At 33.4% G+C, this 21,305-nt stretch overlaps 2 long non-coding RNA genes across 2 annotated transcripts; both read left to right on the top strand.

The window, feature by feature from the left end:
- Positions 1-664: 664 nt before the first annotated feature.
- On the top strand, positions 665-20,986 carry LOC140152449 (uncharacterized). The gene is made up of 2 exons (XR_011859020.1): positions 665-850; positions 16,359-20,986. It is a non-coding gene; the product is annotated as an uncharacterized lncRNA (long non-coding RNA).
- On the top strand, positions 2,370-11,400 carry LOC140152448 (uncharacterized). Its single transcript, XR_011859019.1, has 2 exons — positions 2,370-2,429; positions 10,195-11,400. It is a non-coding gene; the product is annotated as an uncharacterized lncRNA (long non-coding RNA).
- Positions 20,987-21,305: the final 319 nt, after the last annotated feature.

Raw genomic sequence — 21,305 nt, forward strand, 5'->3', positions numbered from 1 at the left:
TGGTTAAAATGCTTCTATTTTCAATATTGAGCTATATTCTGCATTTTTAACTGCCGACATTATATCATTGAAACTTATTTAAGCCATAGGTAAACATGTAAAAGGTTTCCACGACCAAAGTATAGCAATGTTGAATAAATGGTGACATATACCATCAGATTATATAGGTAGTTTTTCGTAAGCTTGAATTTTATGATTTTGGTAACTATTTTACCTTTGTTTATCTATCCATTTTAACTATATATAGGTGCGGACAAACTAAATTGTACTCACAGTTTACATCCGTTATGATATCTATCATATACCATTTAAAATGTATCCAATGAGGTGATGAACACATTTTTTGTTTTGTTTATTTATTTCAGGACGAAAAAATAAAACCCATTACAATTAGCCTTTAGATCTCACGTATTGAACTCCAACTCATGCAGTCCCTATGAGTGTGGGCTTTATTTCTCAATATTACAAACACCGCTAGCTCAGACATCACTCTGACTCGCCTTTTATAGATGAAATCTTGTTTGATTTAAGTAATCTCAGCTGTCATTGCATAAATACTGTATGAGGAAGTTTCAAGTATATATTTGTTTCCTGTTATTTTAATAATTAGTTTTTATTAATCCAAATTTCTCGCGTTTCGGTTCAATCGCTTACAAAATCCTGGAGCGATTTTCAAACCTATTTTTAGATTCACTTTAGGATTCTGAACCGGCAACGTTGTTGGTGTAAACAATCTACCTACCATTTCCTGATGAGAGTAACCTGAATTGTATACCAGGGTGTAGCAAGCTATCAGATTTGATCTTTCTTACTCTTGGAAGTTAACCTTTTGCCTAACATTAAGTCAAAGGTAAGAATTTATAAATATCTTAAATAGGATGTTTTTAATAAGTGAACGATGTGAAAATTGTGATTCCGATTTAGCCCAACCCTAGATAGAAGACTGATAGATAGCTGTAATTGTACTGTGCAGACGATAATAATGCTCGTATTTCGTTTCACCACAAGCGTTGCTATTTTGAGAAAAAGTCCAGGTCAGCCTTAGGAACTGGTCACAAAATTAATAAACATCACATATATTTAATATCGATTTCCTTTACATGATTAATATCTTTGATGTGTATGTGTTTTACATATAAATATTCATAAAATGCTTTTTATTATGTGTATATTGAAAAATAATCACTTTCAGTATTGTGCATTAAATTGTTTAACCAATAAATGTTTGCTTTTTAAATTTGTGATGCCTTTTATTTTAGAGCGTCTATTAATTGCCGGAATCTACAAATGTAGAGGAATTCGTGAGGAGGTTACCATGGTTACACATTGGAAAAAGTTAATTTAACGAATCTCTTTTTTTTTCCATTTTGTCTATTTTGTTTCTTTTGCAAAGGAGACAGAAAATTAAGCACCAGCCAATGGTTAAGAAGAGCGTTGCTATAATATAGCATATATTATATGCTTTGCTTTTTATTTATCACATTTAACCATGTTTAATATTAGCAGGGTGATAAATATTGTGCAGTTCTGCTTTTCAAATGTTTCACATTTGCATAATTATTCAAGTTAATTCGTCATTTTTTTCAATAGTCATGCTCCTTTTGTTAATGTTGTTTTTTATTGAAAGTAAACCTGAATTCCCATTTAGATGCCACTATTAAGGTGGTACTACACCCCTTGATAAATTTGTGGCTATTTTTGCATTTTTCTCAAAAAATAATAACACACTGGTAACAAAAGTTATGTAGGCCTAGTTATAGTGAAACCTATATTATAGGGGAAAGGAATCCAGTTACTATACTGGAATAACAGTGACTCAAGACAAGCGTTACGTTATTTATGATAAAAAATGAGGTACCGCTAGAATGTAGGCCTACCTCATTTCTTCACATAATTATTATAATAAACCACTTGTCTTGAATCACTGAAATTTCAGTGAAGTAATTGGATTCCTTACCCCTCTATAAAATAACTATTGTTACCAGTGTGTATAGTTATTTTGTGAGCAAAGTCCGACTAAAGATTAATTATGAATTGAGAGAATTCATATTACGAACGGTCTTAACTCCTTGTTGGTATCTGATGGGCAATCTCAAATTTCTCAATGCCATTGACTCGATAAAAGATTTGAGTTTCTTCATAATATCAAAATCCAAGGCAATTATTGTAGCCCTATACATATGACTTTGTTTCACTTTAAATAATATTGGGTTAAAGACGACACCACAGCAGACGGAAAGAAAACACCATACAATGTATTATGATAACCAAAATCCAATCAAAGGATGTCACATGTTTATGGTCACGATATATCTTAACAACGATGTTTACATCCTTAACCTGGCAACCCAAAACCCTCGTGATCTTGCTACAGTCCACCTTGTGATTTGGAGATTGGAGAAACAATCGTCGATTCGGTGTTTATATCGGTAAGTTTGCATTATTGTGATTTTATTTTTTATTTTGTAAATTATCATGTTATGTTTTAATTGGTCAAGTTCATTATTTTAGGTACTTTGTTATATAACTGCTTATAAGTGTTTTAAAGCTATTATTGTAAGCTTACAGTATATTTAGTTTTTTGCTATATGTATGTAGGGTGGAGTGGGGATGTGGGTTGTAGGTGTTATTGTGTTTTTATGTAGTGGTGATTTGAAAATCCTTCTTGAAAACGGGGTGATGTTTGGTCTAAAATGTCAAAAAGTGGCTGTAAACAACAAACAACTACGTGCATACATGTTTTTGCGTGTACTATGAACTTTTTAGAATTTAAAACAAAATAATGACCTGTTTATATGATCATGATAAATTCAGCAATCAGACACTAAAGGCAATGATACCAAATGACATTTTTTCATGTTAGATATTACCTTTCTGATATCTTTAATATTATACATAAGCCTACATACTATGCGGAAACACGAACCACTTGAACTCGTCTATAGATAGGTCAGGCCAGTACAAGAGTCTGCAAACATGGCAGGTTCAAGTGATATAGCTAATATAGGAGCTCTGTAATTCAGGATTTTTTTCTTCGTATGAATTTGAATGGGAATGTTTATTTTGTAGCATTATCTGATCACGCAAATTGAAAACAAACAAACATATCTATGTTATGTTAGATCTGAAATACGGAAAGGTATGAAATAAAAGTTAAAATTTTAGGTCAAAGACTATAAAACTGTGATTACTGGTTATAATCTAGGTTATAATTTAATTTTAAATCTATATTTTTGTTATCTTACAAACAAATATAACAATTTGGTTAACAAACTTCTTCACACACTGTGTTTTAGGGTTATGGTTTAGGGCTAGAGTTAAGATTATGGTTTAGATTAGAGTTAGGGTCTAGCGCTGGAGTTATAGCTTTGGGTTTAGGGTTAGGTAGGGTGCGAATTGTTATTTCCAAAATAATGAGGAAGCCCATGAACCGATATTAATTATTAAAATTTAAAAATTTCATTTACAGACCCACTATAAAGAAGAGAAAAAGCTTCAAATTTGAATAAAAAATCTTTTGATTTCAAGTATAGCCTAAGAGTTATATATAACGATCTGTACTAATGTGCATTTTGTTATAGGCGTCGTCTCAGTGCCGCCAAACGCCAAATTCTATCACTTTATTTTTTTTCTTGCAAATTATGACACAATTTTATATTAAGATATTTTTTAAATTACCACAGAGCTGGACATGCTGTAAAGCGATTATCAATGTTATCCCTACTTGGATGCTATTACAAGCGTACTTGTATTAAATCGCATTTTGTATATCGCCTCTGCATGCCTGTCTCCCACATGTATTTTAAAGCTCCTATTTCACGTGGGAAAAGTTTCAAATCGACCAAAAATATACACAAAAATTGTTCTACAGTCTTTAGGTGATTTTGTATCCATCACCATGATAAAAAAAAAGTCTACATGTGTTACAAACTTAAAGCTCGGTCAACTAAAGCCATTTTGATTGTGAGAGGATTTTGAAAGCGCAATTATTTCACCTCTTCTAGCATTTTCCTTTTTTCTTCTTTGAATCTATGTTTTTTTATGACGTATGTGTTTTTCATGTGACATGAGGCCTCATTCATCATACTCTTGGATATTAATGACGTGTAGGAAATATGCTCGACCTATACTGACTAGACATACACCTATTGTTTCAAAAAGCTTCAAAAACATGCCTTTTTGGGAATATTTTAAATGTAAATGTCGTGTCAATACTAAAGGCAATTTTGGAACAGAAAACTAGTTCAATATTGTTGTGCCCCAAATTGATAAGCTATGAGGAAACAGCGAAGGAAAAATGTGACAGATTTTTGTACACGCACTTTACAATTTATTTTGAATTTGTTTTCAAGCTTTTTCACCAAGCCTTCATCAACAACTTTGATCATGTTTAATTCATATCTAAATGTAACAAAAATATAATTTAATGAAACGAAAAATACATTTTATGAAACGGAAAAATATATGTTGTCGATGAAAGGAGAAAAATATTATTTTTATTCTTAAGAATCTTTGAAATGTTTTCAGCATGTTTGAATGTATATGACTCATGGTAATAATTTCCATATGGCAAAATCATCTGTAGTGCAAGTAGTGCAAGCATTTGCTATACTCGTACAGCTTGTCTCCTTCAGTAGACAAATGATGACCTGGTTGTTTCAAGAACGTATGAAATGAGCAAAGGGCGCGGACAATAATTAATTAGCAGTGAGAACCAACGCGCGGTTAACAGAAGATGTGGAGTGATTGATCAGTGTCAATTTTGTGCCAGTATTTGATTTAAATTTGACAAATAACCATTTTGAAAAACAAAATCAGCACCTAATTTCTTACATCACGACCACGCCCCAAAATTGTAGGAATGTTCTTGTTACATTGAGCAACGTACAATTGTATATGTTCTGTACATGTTACATATTGTATACATCGTTGTAGATCGGATATTGCCGTAAATAACTAGCCAATTCGACCATGACAGTGAGTAACATCTAAGACAATATTTAGTACGAGCCAATTATATAAGATTGCAACATCCAGGCATGCCTTAAGGGATCTAAAATGAGCGTTTATTGCGTTTCGACAGTATTTTTTGTGGGACATGAGAGCACCTCAGACCTATCGAATTGCATTCTGAATACGAAGCATGTCTTTCTGATATCAAATAATTTTCATTTTTGAAAATCACAATATAATACAAATTTTACGACAAATTATAAAAATTAGATATTTTTCAAATTTTTGATATATAACAGTCCTCGAAGTAAATTATATAAATCTAATGACATATTCTTAAAGTGTATGTTGCAGGAGGAAAAGCCGACGGTCAATTGAAAATTTTGACCTTTCATATTGAAGATATGGATTTTTTCCCAAAAGACCTAATTTTTTGGGTGTTTTGGGAAAAAAATCCATATCTTCAATACGAAAGGTCAAAATTTTCAATTGATCGTCGGCTTTTCATCCCACCTACATACACTTTAAGTATAAATCATCAGATTTATAAAGTTTACTTCAAGTACTGTTAAATATCAAAAATATCAATTTTAATGATTTGCCATAAAATGTGTATTAAATTGCGAATTTAAAAAATCAAAATTATTTGATATCAGAATGACATTCTTCGTATTCAGAATGCAATTCGATATGTCTGATGTGCTCTAATGTCCCACAATAAATACTGTCCAAACGTTCATACCCCAGCCCTTAATAGACGAGATATTTTTCTTAATGCATATCGTCATAGCAGTCAGGTCATCTGGAACTAATGTTGATTTTGGGTCAGTGTATTAGCAATTAGCAAAGTGTATTAGCAATTAGTTCACCCTTATTTGGAATTGTGCTTTTAAAATTAATATCAAATTTTGTTTAAAATGTGCAAAGTGTAAATCAAAATATAGAATAAATATTGATTTCGGGTTAAAACAATGATTTAATGAATCGATTAATATCGATGACGGGATAACACCAATATTAAATTGTGTTTGATTGAAGCATTTTACAATATTTAGTGCATATGAAATACATGTTGAAAACTTGTAATTAATTGCTAGTGTAAAATGGTCGATGTTGAAATATTGTATGAATCTCTTCATTTGCATGACAGCTCATTTTATGATAAGCTCGCCCAGTGTATGGGGATAGCAGATGTCTGGTCTATCATATCATACATAGGCTTACATGAATATAACACATGTATACTCCCATCTTATATGACCATATATGGTCAGAAATATTTGTATTAATGTATAATTGATACTTTGATTTATGGAAATAAGGAAAATACAATAATTGTGCAATTTTTTTATCGCCAAACATCATGAATATATAATACCGGTAATTAACTTAACTATATACTTGGCTTACTTGCCACTATGAAAAACGCCTTTTGTTCATATTTTTATAATTATAAAGATTAATGAATACTTGCATCCATACGGTAATAATAGTTAATTGAACTTGGACACGACATGACCTGATACTATTGACTTTACCATTCATCTTCAGACTCAGTGACTGACTGATAGGTACTTTGAACTTGGTGGTAAAGCTTATGGAGTTATTGCAAGAAGGCCCTATCTGCACTGGCTGCCAGGTGTCATATGTGTACACTAAAGAATGAAGAAATTGTCATATGTCTATAGGGCAGCTATTGCAGATAGGATATTCTTGCACTTTACCACCCGACTGCTGTTTGTCATTTTGGTCTATATACCGTGACATTTACACAGAGCTAAACATGTTCACGTTCAACAGCATCAGTGAATGACTAACAGAGCACTTACCTCAATCATGTCAATGAATACATTTAATATATATAGGGATGGAATTATTGGCACTGAATGCATCTGGATCATGGTACATTTCGTTAACATGTTAATGCCTTCAACAATTTTCTATTGATTCATAATCATACGAAAATTATGATCGGTTTGGTAAAAATTAGGTTCAACTCCTTATTGAACTCCAACAAGCTTATTGAACTTTATGAAAAGAATACACAACTTTATCATCAATACTATCAAAAGAGATAACCTTAATCAAATGGCCCATTGATGAAAGTACACCCTATATGCAAACATATTAAAACAAATATATCTTCAAACACAGACAAATCCTCCCTGAATTGCAGTGTATAGGCCTACTCTTGTATATGCCATCTTTAAAATATATTGCATATTCATGTCACAGGGTCAAAATGAAATTCCAAAGCATCATTACGTTGTCATGTACAGGGTGTAACTATAAAATTTATACAATTACATTTTGACTTCTCATGAAAACACTAAAGGAGTTATGGCAAAAATGTTATATGCAATACAATCAGTAATATCTTGGCTAAAAGAAGACGTTTAGTTGGTTTCTTTACTAGCTTGGGTTCAAAAGTTATGTCCGATTAATTAAATCGTCCAGAAAACGTGTTGGGCCACTTTTGCCATGTTTGCGCATATAAAGTTTGAACCGCGTAGATATGCTTATCGTGCATTAAACATCAAAGAACTGGCATAAAAGAATCATAAGTGGTGTTTCTTCATATATAATTAAATGAACTTAATAATTATATAATATTTCTTTAAAATCTATAAATGAAGTCGTGAAATTTCTTACAAATTATCTTATAAATAAAGTAATTTCTCATATCTCTGAGATATCATTGGTAAAACTGAGAAAGTACAAAACAATAAGATTTTGAAATTAAGTTTAGCTGGGCTTCTAGCTGTTCTGGGGCGACCACTATTGCCAGCATTTCTGTTAACAAAGTCTACATACTTCTCATAGTTATATGTAATTGTATGCCTTGATGGAAGACGTGAGTTTGGGAAATGAGCTATAGACAATCTTATGGTTTCTGCTTGACTCCATGTGCTACCGAATGTCACAACCATAAAAATACGCTCTTCCAACGTGAATTGGGGTTGAAGTTGTTGAGCTGCAGCCACAATTTCTAGTAAATGAGGTTGTTATGTCATTGCTTAGTTGTGACTTTAAAAACTCAAGGAGATATTCTATTATGTAATCATTTCTACCACTTCGAATACCCCATTGTTTAAAACTGCCTATCATAAGAGCATCGTCCAACTGGTCCATGGTTCAACTCTATTCAGTCACTTTTGTAACACTTAGACAAAAGTGGCCCAAGCGGTTTTAAGACTAGGTAACATAATTGGCCATATCTTCACTTGTATAACGTCGATTTTATTGGTACAAAGCTTAGCAAAATCTTGATAGACGTATAAATATCAAACCAAAAAATAAGCGGCATACTTGTGTCATTCTATTTTCAAAATTGTACAAATTTTATTGTTACACCCTGTATATTCATGCATGTTTAGCTTCAGAACGATGGCAATTTTTGTTTACATTCAAAACTTTCTTCCTCGGATGTGACCTGTGAAAGTGCAATTTAAAACCCGGTGTTGTAAAGACTTAGTTATTTTTAAGACCTCAGGAATTTATGCAGTTTCTCTTCAATACATGTACATGTACATCTATGATAGCTTATGATTTGACATACGATCGTACAATAACAAATACATACCATAGTAACATTGCAAATGTTTTGTTTGAAGAACTTTTGTTCTATAGTCCCTTTTAAAATCGTTTAAGGTTTAAATTGCATTAAAATACTTTAACTTTAAATATAAAAGTCAAAAGTTTATTAAACGTTCAACAAAACTTCAATAATATGAATCTGTGCAAATTTGACCCAAATTCCAATATATTTCATTTATTGATTTTGTGCAATACATCATGTAATTACTGGAATAATTCGTCTTTTGAGATGCAGTGAACCATTATAATCGTTTATCGGCACATTAACCTTGTCCGATTGATAATCCCCGGGCCAAAAATGGTATCGGCTAAATCAACGATTTCAAGTTTACACTAGAGTAGTATGTCAACTCAGTGCTCCACCGCCAGTGTCCTGGGTTAAACTAGCAGCAGGGTCAATAATATATCTGCCAATCTCTGACAATTTACAATATTTGAGTGGGTTGGGCACAAAGTCTAATTCTTGCTCGCATCGCATGTTGCCTTCAAACTAGCTCTGGAAAAAGAACTTATTGTGAGGAAGTATAGGTGTTTTGAGAGCTTTTTGCATTGCCTGGGGTTTACCACTATTTGCATGTAAGTATAGATATTATGTAGGAATTATTATTTCCAAACATCTATATGCGTATATGCTTTCACATATTTCAATAGATAGTATAGCGTTGAAAGTGGGCGTGAGACTATTACGAGTTTTATAGGTAAATTCGCAGGCTATTACTATATTTTTAGATATAATAAATTCATATGCTTCAATATAACACTCGTGCACTATATGGGGCTAATTCAAAGCTGGCGTTTCTTGAATGGTATTGGGAATCAAACTTAACAAACCATCGGAATGTTTCAAGTAACAAAAAAAGGTGAAAGTTCAGTAAATTTTAGTTTAAGAAACAGAGAAAAGTTGTCGTTTTCCCTTTTTCTGGTTAATTCGAAATCTTCACATATGCAGTTGTACTTGTACTTGTACAATGTACATGCATGCTACAAGTACAGATGCATCCTCTCTCTCACACCAAAGTATTCTAGAATACTTAGCTCACACACATTAATTAAAAAAGGGGGGAAAGATAACTTCTATATTCATTACCGATCTTTCCCGCTATAGCGAAATATTTTAACGATCCGATCATGAAAATGAGGAACAAAATTCAGGTTTCCACACAATTTTGATTTGTGTTTCGGTTATTTCAAACCAAGCAAAAGTCCAACACAATATTTCACATTGAAAATAGCTCCAAAAACTGACTCAACTGTGCAACCAGGCCGGGCAACCAGGCTGTGCAATTATAAATCGTATTTTAATTATTAACAAAATATCGATTGCTTGTTAAAGCTAACGAATATTTGGTGCTATTAAACAATTGCAGCTTTTCAAATGCCAATCAAAATTAATATAGACTAACAAGTTCATGTTGCTTATTTCAGCCCATACAATATTTCAGCCTTAGTATTGAAGGTATCTTCAAAGGCCACGAAATAAAAACCCTATTTTACGGGTCCGACCGACCCAGAGTTTGTGTTTTGGGAGATTTTTTTAATGAAAACAATATCAAGCACATTATCTATAGACATATTAAACCAATGGTAAATATCATGTATATAATGAACAATGATAAACATGTTCATTTATTTTTTTCTTTTCAGATTCCATATTAAGCGATCTTCCAATCAAGCCATAAAGTGCCTTATTTATCTGATTTGTGGATTTAAATCTCGAAGCAGATACAATGGCAGGTGCGGGCACAGGAGAAGGTGAAGGCGGTGGCAAGGGTGGTGGAGCAGGCATCTTATGGGCAATCTGCTGGATAGTTGTTCTCATATTCTTTGGATGGCCAATCGCATTTTTTGTTGCTGGTGTATGGGTGTGTGCCATGCCATTTGCAGTCTGTATAAGCTTCTGCAAAGACATTATGGAACTATTGGAGAAAGTCGTCAAATTACCTCAAACTATTGGAGAGTATATCCGGGATCAAAAACCACTATGCGACTAGTTCCTTAGTTATACTATTAGCGCTATGGTGCTGCACATTGACAATATCTATTGACTTTTTAATAACAACTTGTGTGTATATAATGTATTGCTTGGAAACCAAACATACGACTTTGAGAACAATTAGTTTGCCAAATATAGTTTATTCTTTCCAATGTTTAGTTGGCTCATTTATAACGTTTGTTTAAAATACACTGGAAACTAGCAACCTATAACTAGACTGGTGACTGGACTGGTTAATGTTAAATGTATATATTCAAAAAGATAGTACAGAAAAGAATGACACAAATATGTGGTACTGATTTGATATTAACGTCAACATTTGGTTCACGTGAATCCACACTACAGCAATTGACAACTACATGTATATCTATTGGATCATGTTATCAGGTGTCAAAGGAAGGAATTTGAAGTGAGCCAAATTGACAAATGATGGTGTCATTGTGAAGAACAGTTACGACGTTCCACGCCACATTCGCTTACAAATTACGCGCTCTTTCGTTTTGCAGACGTTTTCATTTTACAGGACACGATTGAACTCTAAACCTTGACCTCAGGAATTGGAACTTTGTCTTGCCGCCATTTTGTCGTTCGATGACACAAGATAAACTTGATAAAACTCTCATTAAGATCACGATACGCCGTTTATCATCGCTATACAAATGTCACGAATATCGCACGTCAAAACATACGTGACATAGAATGTCAAAATTTTGTCAAAAACAGCATGTAATTCAGTTTTCTGTCGTAGATTTGTTAGTATCCCTGGCGCGGTGCCTCTATAACACAAATTCCTATTGGACAAAAGAGTGCCATCTTTCACGATCCCTTGGAGATCAGATTATTCGATATGTCCAAAATTGTTTTAGGCATATTCACGTAGAATAATATTTATATATTATTTTTCATTTGTTGTATTTAGGAACATTATATTAATATTATAAATGTGTAAAAATGCTGCAAGTGTTATTACATGTTTAGAAATGTTGTTAAAATAACAAAGCACGTTTGACAGCAACAGATAACGTTATTTGCTTCATCATGATGAGCATTTATTGAGTACTACCAAAACAAAATCCTTGTATTTCTGCTAAAGGAGTTCTAACAGAGGCGAATGTTGCATTCTATGTATTGACAACGTCTATTTTTTGTTTTGTTTTGTTGTTGTAATAGACAGTATGATTTCCTTATTATACGTATTTAACCCAGTATGTTACATCCGCTGATTCTTCAGCAGCTATATTTGTATACTAATGTAGTGCCTTATCCGTACGTACCAAACATAAATGTTTGTGCCTTTTTTATCCATTACAAGTTTTCACTTACCTATTCTTAGTGAAAGTTGGGCCAAAGACGTTTTTACATCTAGATTAGATCAAAAGTTGGTGTAATTATTTTAGAACTACTACTACTACTATTTGAATAAATAAACAACTGATGTAATGAAAATTATGTGTTGTTGTTTTCTGTTTGCATTTGTACATCAAAAATAGAATTATCATTGTGTTTGTATTCACGTCGTGTACTTTATGAACAGGTGACGACCCTTGTTACTTTTTTTAAATTTCAGTTGAACATATAACTGATTTTATAGCATTTAAAATGTCATTAAATCAGTAATGTTTACGCTTACGAAAACTTTATTTGGTGTAAATTGGTTATGATGGTGTAAAAACTATAAAGACGACCCACCAAATAGCGTTTGGTCCACTTTGTCCATAAAGAAAGACACACTTGACTGATTTTGGCCGTTTCTATTCGCTGTCGAAATGACGGAATTAATCGGATTAACTACCATAGCAATGGATGAATACAATTTTGAATAGATCGCCTGCACTACATATTTCACGCGGTACCTATGCATTGAACCGTAGATGTCAAAGAAATACTAACCACTCGCACCTGTAAGATTAGTATCTTTGAAAAGAGCGGTATTGTATTCAATCTATGTTTGCTGACATGCACAGGTGATTAGTGCAATATGCTTGTAGTGCAGGGCGATCTATTCAAAAATTGTATTCATCCATTGCTATGGTAGTTAATCCAATTATTACGTCACTTCGACAGTTTTACGAGTCGCACTATCTGACTCAAGGCCAAAACACCTTTTCCCCAAATTTACCTGTGCACAACAAAACACACTGATTAATTAAGTTAACAATATTTAAGACTTTTAATCAAAGAAAAGTATGGTTTAACAATAGTACTTTATAGTGAGTCAACATAAACACATACAATGAATCATACAGATACACTTTAGCAAAGTTACTTATCCGGCAGCCTTCATCTTGTAGTTGATTGTAAAGTTCATGTTCTTGATGTATATTCTGATTCACTTGTCCTGCGAAGATTACTGTTCAGCGAAGTCCACTGAAGACTTGCAGTTATAATCCTATGCGTAACATCCTTTACGTATGAATCCTTGCTCAGAAATAGTGCGCTTTCTCCACACTTTACTCTTTGTGCAGTTCTCCAAACACTTTAACTCCATGCGCCGTTCTCTATCTCCAAAATGGTGCTATTTTCACCTTTTACACAATTTCTTCAGGAAACAGACCGTTTCCACTTACTTAGACAGATGTGTTGTTTCATAAACCAGACTTCAGCAAGTCGACAGAAGAAAATAACTTCCTTTCGTGGAAGAAGTACGCATTTGACGTAAACTAGATTTTCTCCGACAACACTGGCAGGTAGTAGTACATTGAGTACATAAAATATTTCTGGTTCGCAATTTCCTTTCTTTAAAGGAATTGGACTGTAAGCACATTAGCTAGCCCAGAACAACACTATAAACTGTCTCAATGATAAAGGCTATTACAGCCTGTCAGATCTGTATCCAGATGATAATAATTGTAACCTTGTCCAGAAAGTTCAAATCAATCCGCAGTAGACTCACGTCTTACTTTGGTCCATTTTCGTAGCTCCGAAATAATAACCATAATTTCAGCATATCGTTGAAGACAAAACTGACAAGGCTGAACTTGTAGCACTGAAGGAATCCTCCATGGCCACACTTTGTGGTACTCTCTGAGTATCCAGCTTATTTATTATTGCTCTCATTTTTGAGAGGTAACTACACCAACCACATATTACAATCACATCGATACAGGTCTGCCAAGAATTCTTGTTTACAATTCTGTTTTTATAGTAAACCATCAGGGATTTTCCAAATGTATAGTATCGCAAAAGTAACATCTTTTATATATACATTTAATTATATGGACGTAAGAGTCTTCACAAACATAGTTTCGAATCAAGTTTTATTTTGCAGTTGCGATTACATAACACAATTAGAGCAAATTAATCACGAAAATGGATTTTTTTAATGTGTATAGTATATTTGTTGTAAAATCAAACCCTTATTGTTTAAAGATACAGAATACGTTTATTATACTTCGCCTTATAACACAAGATACTATAAGTAAAACGAACTTCCAAAAATCTGAAGGTGCTGTTAAGATCTCGGGTGTTAAGATCGCTGTCGCTATGGTAGCGTTAATAAATAAACTAAAAATAGACATAATTATGTAAAATGAGACAAGCAGATACAATTTATGATGTGAAGCACTTACATTTTGATCTCAGTACAGGTAACTATTTAAGGTTACAGTTTAAAATTTTTTATAACAAACAAGATTAAGAAAGCCAGTATTTAAAGTGCAAAATCTTACTCCGAAACAGCCAAAGATAATATAAAAGATATGGGTTGTCTATTACAAGCACGTACAAGCTTAGCAGGAAGTCTGATCAAATTTACTCTCCATATATGGGATTTGCTCCGTTCCTGCCTTTTATAGAGAAAAATAAAATGAAATCGCCCAAAAAGGACACTAACATTCATTGTGCGAACACATTAATGAAAACTGCCAAACTATAAAATCAGTAACATCAGATGTTTCTAGATATTTAGCATGACAAATTATTTTAATACTGATAGCAATAATGATAATCATTGGATATAAGCTTCTTAAATCATATCTGTGGAAGCTAATAAAGAAATGAAATATAAATTATGTCTACACCCGGCAACTGGGCTATTTTAATTTGATGATTTTCCTTAAATTAAGTGCCCTTAGATAAGGAATAGGCATGTACTATTTTATAACTATACGACATACAGGACGCAATAAAGTAAGAGCTCAGACTCAGACTGCAGGTTGAGTTACAAAGACGTTTAAAGTTGATTGCTCCGTGTAAGGTGAGTAATTTGAATTAATTAAAAAAAGAATTTGAAAACAATCTTTAAAATATTGCAATGTTGAATATTGCAAATATTAAAATACATAATATATATCAAATTATTATTTTAATTACAAATTATCATTTAAATTGTCTTAATCAAATAATATTTATCGTTTTTTACTAAAGAGCTCAATTGTTTGTTTTTTATATTTCTTTACAGTGACAGCCAGGAATACTAACAAATCGTTTATTTCATTGGAAGCGAACAAGGAAGGAAATATACAAAATGGCAAATTGTGGTTGGATGTGGAGCATTTTGTGGTTGCTCTTACTGTTGTTCGTCGGCTGGCCGATAGGTCTCATCGCAGGCCTGTTGTATTCCTTCTTTTCTGCCTTCCCACCATGTTGTAGCGGATGTAGTGACATAGCGAACTTTCTGCAAAGAGGAGCTGAACTGCCAAAAACTTTCTCTGAAAATATGCTCGCTCAGCGTGGATGCTAGATGTCACGAATTCATTTGAAGATGTTCATCAAGTTATAGTTGTGTGTATAAATGGTCGCTTAAAGAAAAAACGAGTGATGTTTGTTTTTATATAAGCATGGAATTTGTAACGACTGAAAACGAATATAATTTGAAACCATTATGCTGCCTAATTACCAATTGTGCTAATATTTCCAGAAGATTTATTTTGACACAGAACGTCCGAAGACATCTCACCATCTAGTTATTAACATCACCATGTGATATATTATTCGCTTGTGTTTTATTTTGTACGTTTTGTTTCGTTGAAGTGTTGTCACATTCTGATGGTCCGTAAGTTCCAAAGCAAATGAAGCGAGCCACAATCATGTCCATCATTACGCGTATACGTAATGTGGGTGCTTCGCATAAGTGGATTTACAGGACATAAACATGATAATGATGATAATGATTTACTCGTATATGCTCACCGTACTTACAACGTTTTCGTTTTATTTTATATTTTTGTTTTGTTTCAGCAGACGTCACAAAAAAAGCAGTGTTGTTTTATTTTACCTTACATTAACCAAACCGACGCAGATTGATTTAATATGGCAAGTTGCGGCTGGCTATGGAGTATCATTTGGCTTATTATTTTGTTGATATTTGGCTGGCCAATAGGCATCTTATGCGGTATTCTATATGCAATAATATGCGCGTTCCCGCCATGTTGCACAGGGTGCCTGGACTTAGCGAACTTTCTTCACAAAGGCGTGGAACTTCCAAAGACATGCTCAACAAATATGGTGACCCAAAAGAGCGGTTGCTAGACGGCCATCTTGGATTGTCAGCCAATTCCCAAGCGCCACATTCTTTGTTTCTTTGTTTTATTTATTAGATAGAGTGAAACCAATGAAAATGTGTATATACTAAAATGATAATACCGTAGTGTTTTGCCGTTTTAAACATCAATGTCAATAGAAAGTAGTAGAAAATAATGACTTCCTTTCTCTGTCATTTGTGTTAACACTATGTCTTTCAGATTGTTACATCTTACTTAACCTTTCTTCATTTAACAATTTCCATTTTCAGAAGGCTAACATCTATCATTCTTCTATGTAAACTACTACATTTTAATCCCTCTAATTCTCTCTTTCATTTTTCATTTTGCTACAGACAAGTAGTCTGCACGTTGCATGACATAGTGTATACTGCATGTTACTTCAGTAACGTAATTGACCAAGTTTTAACGACGACCAAGTTTTGAGCTAAAATTCTAAATCCAAGATGGCGAGCTGTGGATGGCTGTGGAGTATCGTATGGGCTATAATTCTCATAGCTTTAGGATGGCCGATTGGTATATTTTGTGGAGTTTGGTACGCATTTCTGTGTGCATTTCCTCCATGTTGCAGTGGGTGTCAAGACCTTTGTAACTTTGTACATCGTGGACTTGAAATACCAAAGACATGTGCGTCTAATATGGTCGCCCAAAGATCAGGATGTTAGCCCTGTGTCTTCTGTTAGATATTAATATCAATGCTGCATTATCATCATCAGCGATCAAAAGCCAAAGTAACAACTCGAGTCAACTGTCTGTCTATAAAGGATCACGTATTGGTTGGATTGACGGGTGCATTCAATTTTTAGCCTTACAAAAAAAAACAGTATATGTGTTGTTCCATTCATTGAAGAAATAATATTTATATGTTTAATTACTTTTCTGAAAATAATCTCGGACCTTGGAGTTATTCCGAATAAAAGAGCTAAAGAACCTGTCTGCAGAGTGCTGATAAAAAAATTGCCTGCAGAAACAGAAAAATGTCAGATTGCTTTTGTAGCAATAAAATGGTCCGAAGGCCCGAAGCACGTTAATTGATTGAATGGCAATTGAAAGATTGTGATTTCTTATACGCCAATGCTTACGTTTACGTCTACGAGTACGCCAGTTAAATCGATTGAAAATCACTATAATACTGTTGTTCAATTGATTCAACTAGCGTACGCGTATACGTAAGCATTGACGTAAGAAATCGCAATCTCTCAGATGTCAGGTTTATTTCATGTGCGATATTCAGATGTTTTTGTTTGGACTAGTGATGATAAACGCACATAAACCAATAAAACACTTCACATTTATATACTTATGAATGGAACAATATTCATATAACTCATGATGTTAATTACATTGTATTAGTGTAGATATTAAATGTATAGTAAATTGTAAAAGTAACATCTTTTATATATACATTTAATTATATGGACGTAAGAGTCTTCACAAACATAGTTTCAAATCAAGCTATATTTTGCAGTTGCGATTATATAACGCAATTATAGCAAATTAATCACGAAAATAGATTTTTAAATGTGAATAGTATATTATATTTGTTGTAAAATCAAACCCTTATTGTTTAAAAATACAGAGTATGTTTATTATACTTCGCCTTATAACACAAGAAACTATAAGTAAAACGAACTTCCAAAAATCTGAAGGTGCTGTAAAGATCTCGGGTGTTAAGATCACTGTCGCTATGGTAGCGTTAATAAATAAACTAAAAATAGATAGAATTATGTAAAATGAGACAAGCAGATGCAATTTATGATGGGAAGCACTTACATTTTGATCTCAGTACAGGTAACTATTTAAGGTTAACACAGTTTTTAAAAATTTAGATTAAAAAGATTAAGAAAGCCAGTATTTAAAGTGCAAAATCTTACTCCGAAACGGCCATAGGTCAGAGTAATGTCAATATGCAAATTTATGCAGATTTTTAAGCAACGTTTATGTAAAATATTTTGAAACATTGCGCAAAATAAAATTTGTGTTGTTTTGAGTGAGAAATTATTCTGGGATTTTGTGTTTATCCAGCCTTTAAATTGTTTACCTGAAATAAAGAACATGCCATAATAGCTTAATACCTCATATAATTATAGAGTCTATCCAAAGTGTCTTGCCCTCTTTGTTATTATACCTACTTAATTGTATAAGATAGATAACATGTATGCTGAAATGCATCTTGCAAATAAGTACACACACTTCGTCACTTCAGGTGTGCTTTATTCGAAATGCATTTCGGGAAATCTATTGCAGGTTATTTTTACATATTGTTATTGTGTATAAAATTGGACATTGGTAATCTTTAAACCAACAAGATGTATTAAGTGGATTGGTGCACGTTTTGCCTTCATTTATTTCTCATTTTACTCGTGATGGTGTGCTTGCTATTAATTGTCTCGGTAAGAGTCGCACCCGTGACCACGATGACTTTCACATCCTAGGAAATAGTACATGCTACCAAAAGTAAAATATTTTCTATTTCCTCGACAATGCTCACTTCTGTTTTTCTGATAGCTAGCTTTTATATGGATGCGTCTTCCTTTTGTCATTGATCAGAAATACATTGGTAACATTAATTTGGAGTTAATACTAATAGCAACATTTTAAAGAGAAACTTCCTGTTTCCAAACCATCAAGAACTGACATCCACTGACGAAGGCAGGATATCTGCCGACATTGTCTGTATAACCAACATGGCCAATAACTTCAAAATGTTGCTATTACACTCCATATTAAGGTCTTCCTTTCGTTATTTCATGAACAGTGATAATGGTTTAAATGATTTTCTCGAATGTAATTGTGTTTTCAACTCACTACTTGCCGTTTATAATTTTGTAATAATTAGTTTTTAGCTGATGCTCAGGTTACTGTATCGATTCAAACCCGTGTTTAGTTACGACCTAATTTGTGACTCGATCTTATCCAATTAGGCCAAAGTCGGCTATGATGAAATTGAGATACAATAAAAAATATGGAGCCAAAAAAAAACACTAAAAAAAAAAAAAGAAAATTAACATTACAAAAGCCGACTTTAGTCTGAGTGGACCAGATGTGTCACATTTTGTCTTGCTTTTTGTCAGTCGTTATAAAAAAACGTATGTAATCTGTACGAAAATAAAAATGACCGCCAAGAACCTTTTGTGCAATATAAATCACTATTGGTTTATTTTCGGTTATTTTAATCAATTAGGAAAACCCAGACACCATATCATACCTAGATATGTATAGGTAAACGCTATATTATGTTACTATATGATTGTAAATTTTAAGTAGTGATTCAGCAATCGGAATGCGTAGCCATTCAATACAACCCTAAAAAAGGTTTCCTGGAAATTCAAAGAACCAATATAAACTCCTCAATTTGAAAAGTTTTCTTAAGCATCTATATCTCAGATTATTTGTGACATGTTCATATCGTGTTACATTATCAATAGACGGCTACTTTGTTCCCCTTTACACTGACACCCCTTTAAACAATCACCTTTTCCACGGCTGAATACACGTCTTGTGTATGTAGTGGGTAGTGGGGTGTCAAACAGAATGTGTAAGATTGACCATTATTCTGTGCTCAAACAACACTAGTCAGTGTAGTAGTCACTAACCTCAATAGCGGGTGGAAAAACCATCACAACACCCTGGCACCTCCTCCTCATGCTGTTCACCAGTCTAGTCACACGTTGATGTGTGATGGCATTCTGTTCTTCAACCAGGATTCGTCGTAGGTCATTCAATGTGGTTGCATTGGCTACTCTGGCACACACAGCACGACCAAGCTGGAAGTGTTTAATCGGGCTGATGGCAGGCCATACCATTCTCCCTACTCATATATTCTGTGAGTCGTTGAATACTCTGTGGGGGCGAGCGTTGTCATCTTGTCATTAGGTCCCAGATTGCGAAGATATGGGATTGCAGCTTGCTGCACAGAATAACGGTCAATTTGGCACATTCTGTTTGAGACCCCACTGCATTCACTCAGCCAGCCGTGAAAAAGATGATTGTTTCAAATGTGGTGTCATTGAAAAGGGGAACAAAGTAGCTGTCCATTGACATACAACACGATACGAACATGTCACAAATAATCTGATATATAGATGCTTGAAAAAACTTCCCAAACTTTTTTCGAGGAGTTTAGGTTCTGCAGCCTATTTAGAGAGCCAGAAACATTCCTCAGAATGACCAAAGATCCTTTATATGGTTCCTTTTAAGAAGGTGCTCCTGAGAGGGCAAATAACGAAGCATTTTGGAACCTTTAATAGAAGAGTGTATCGGCTTGCAAATGATGATTGTGTAACCTATTGGCTCATCTATATTTGAATTATTCATATTGTACATAATAAGAAAATAAGTGTCATTAAATAAGAAGAAATTGGGCAGGAAATGTGGAGTTATGAATGAATTATTATTGAACTATTATAGCAAATGATGTTTTAATTTGCATGCAAGACGACTCCAAAGAATTATATTAAAGCAACGAAATTGTCCTCACAAATCTCAAACATTGCATTGCTCCTACTATGCATTAAGTATATACAACTGAAGAGTAACATGAACATCACGAAATACTTCCTTGATTTTTACGAATTTGATAATTAATTGATTATAATCTAGCACGTGCATGAAGTTTCAGGACTACTTACTTTTGTTTTTATATTTAGATGCTCAATGCTAAATACATTTAGATGAATATTAAAAATATGATCAAACTATTCTTCCAAGTTCTGTTCTTTCACAACTTATCAACAGTATAATGGTCAAAACTTGTACTTAATTTTTTGTATTTGAAAGTAATTTTTAAAATATTGACAATTTGTTATTTATTGTTTTTCTTAAAGTTTGTAATTGTTAAGACAAGTGGTTGTATACCTTGTATAATGTAATGCCTTAGAATATGATGTTATTACAAATCTAAATTGGTGCTGTATGGGTCATTATTCACGTGAATAAATTTTACTTGTAGTTAGGGAAATAATGACTGACTTTGATTCTCACTTTGTTCTTAGACGTTTCTGAATTTGAGTAGGGTTGAATGCATTTTGGATATTGACCAATAAGAATCAGAACCCTTTCACTCAAAGGTGTTCGGCATCCCCGTCGGCATCATAGACTTTCCCTCAACAAAGCACCTGACTGTCAGTGCCAAGAATCAGAGTTTTTACTGAAACTCTTTGCACGTATGTTCTGTTGCAACAAGGCCAACAAGGGCAACGTTTGTTTTTCTGTTCTCGGCTGCGATTTTGGCATAGAAAATATCGGAGTATAAACTATTTTAGTAAAGACAAATAGGTGTT

This window comes from Amphiura filiformis, chromosome 5 (genome assembly GCF_039555335.1).
Source record: "Amphiura filiformis chromosome 5, Afil_fr2py, whole genome shotgun sequence".
NCBI lineage: Eukaryota > Metazoa > Echinodermata > Ophiuroidea > Amphilepidida > Amphiuridae > Amphiura > Amphiura filiformis.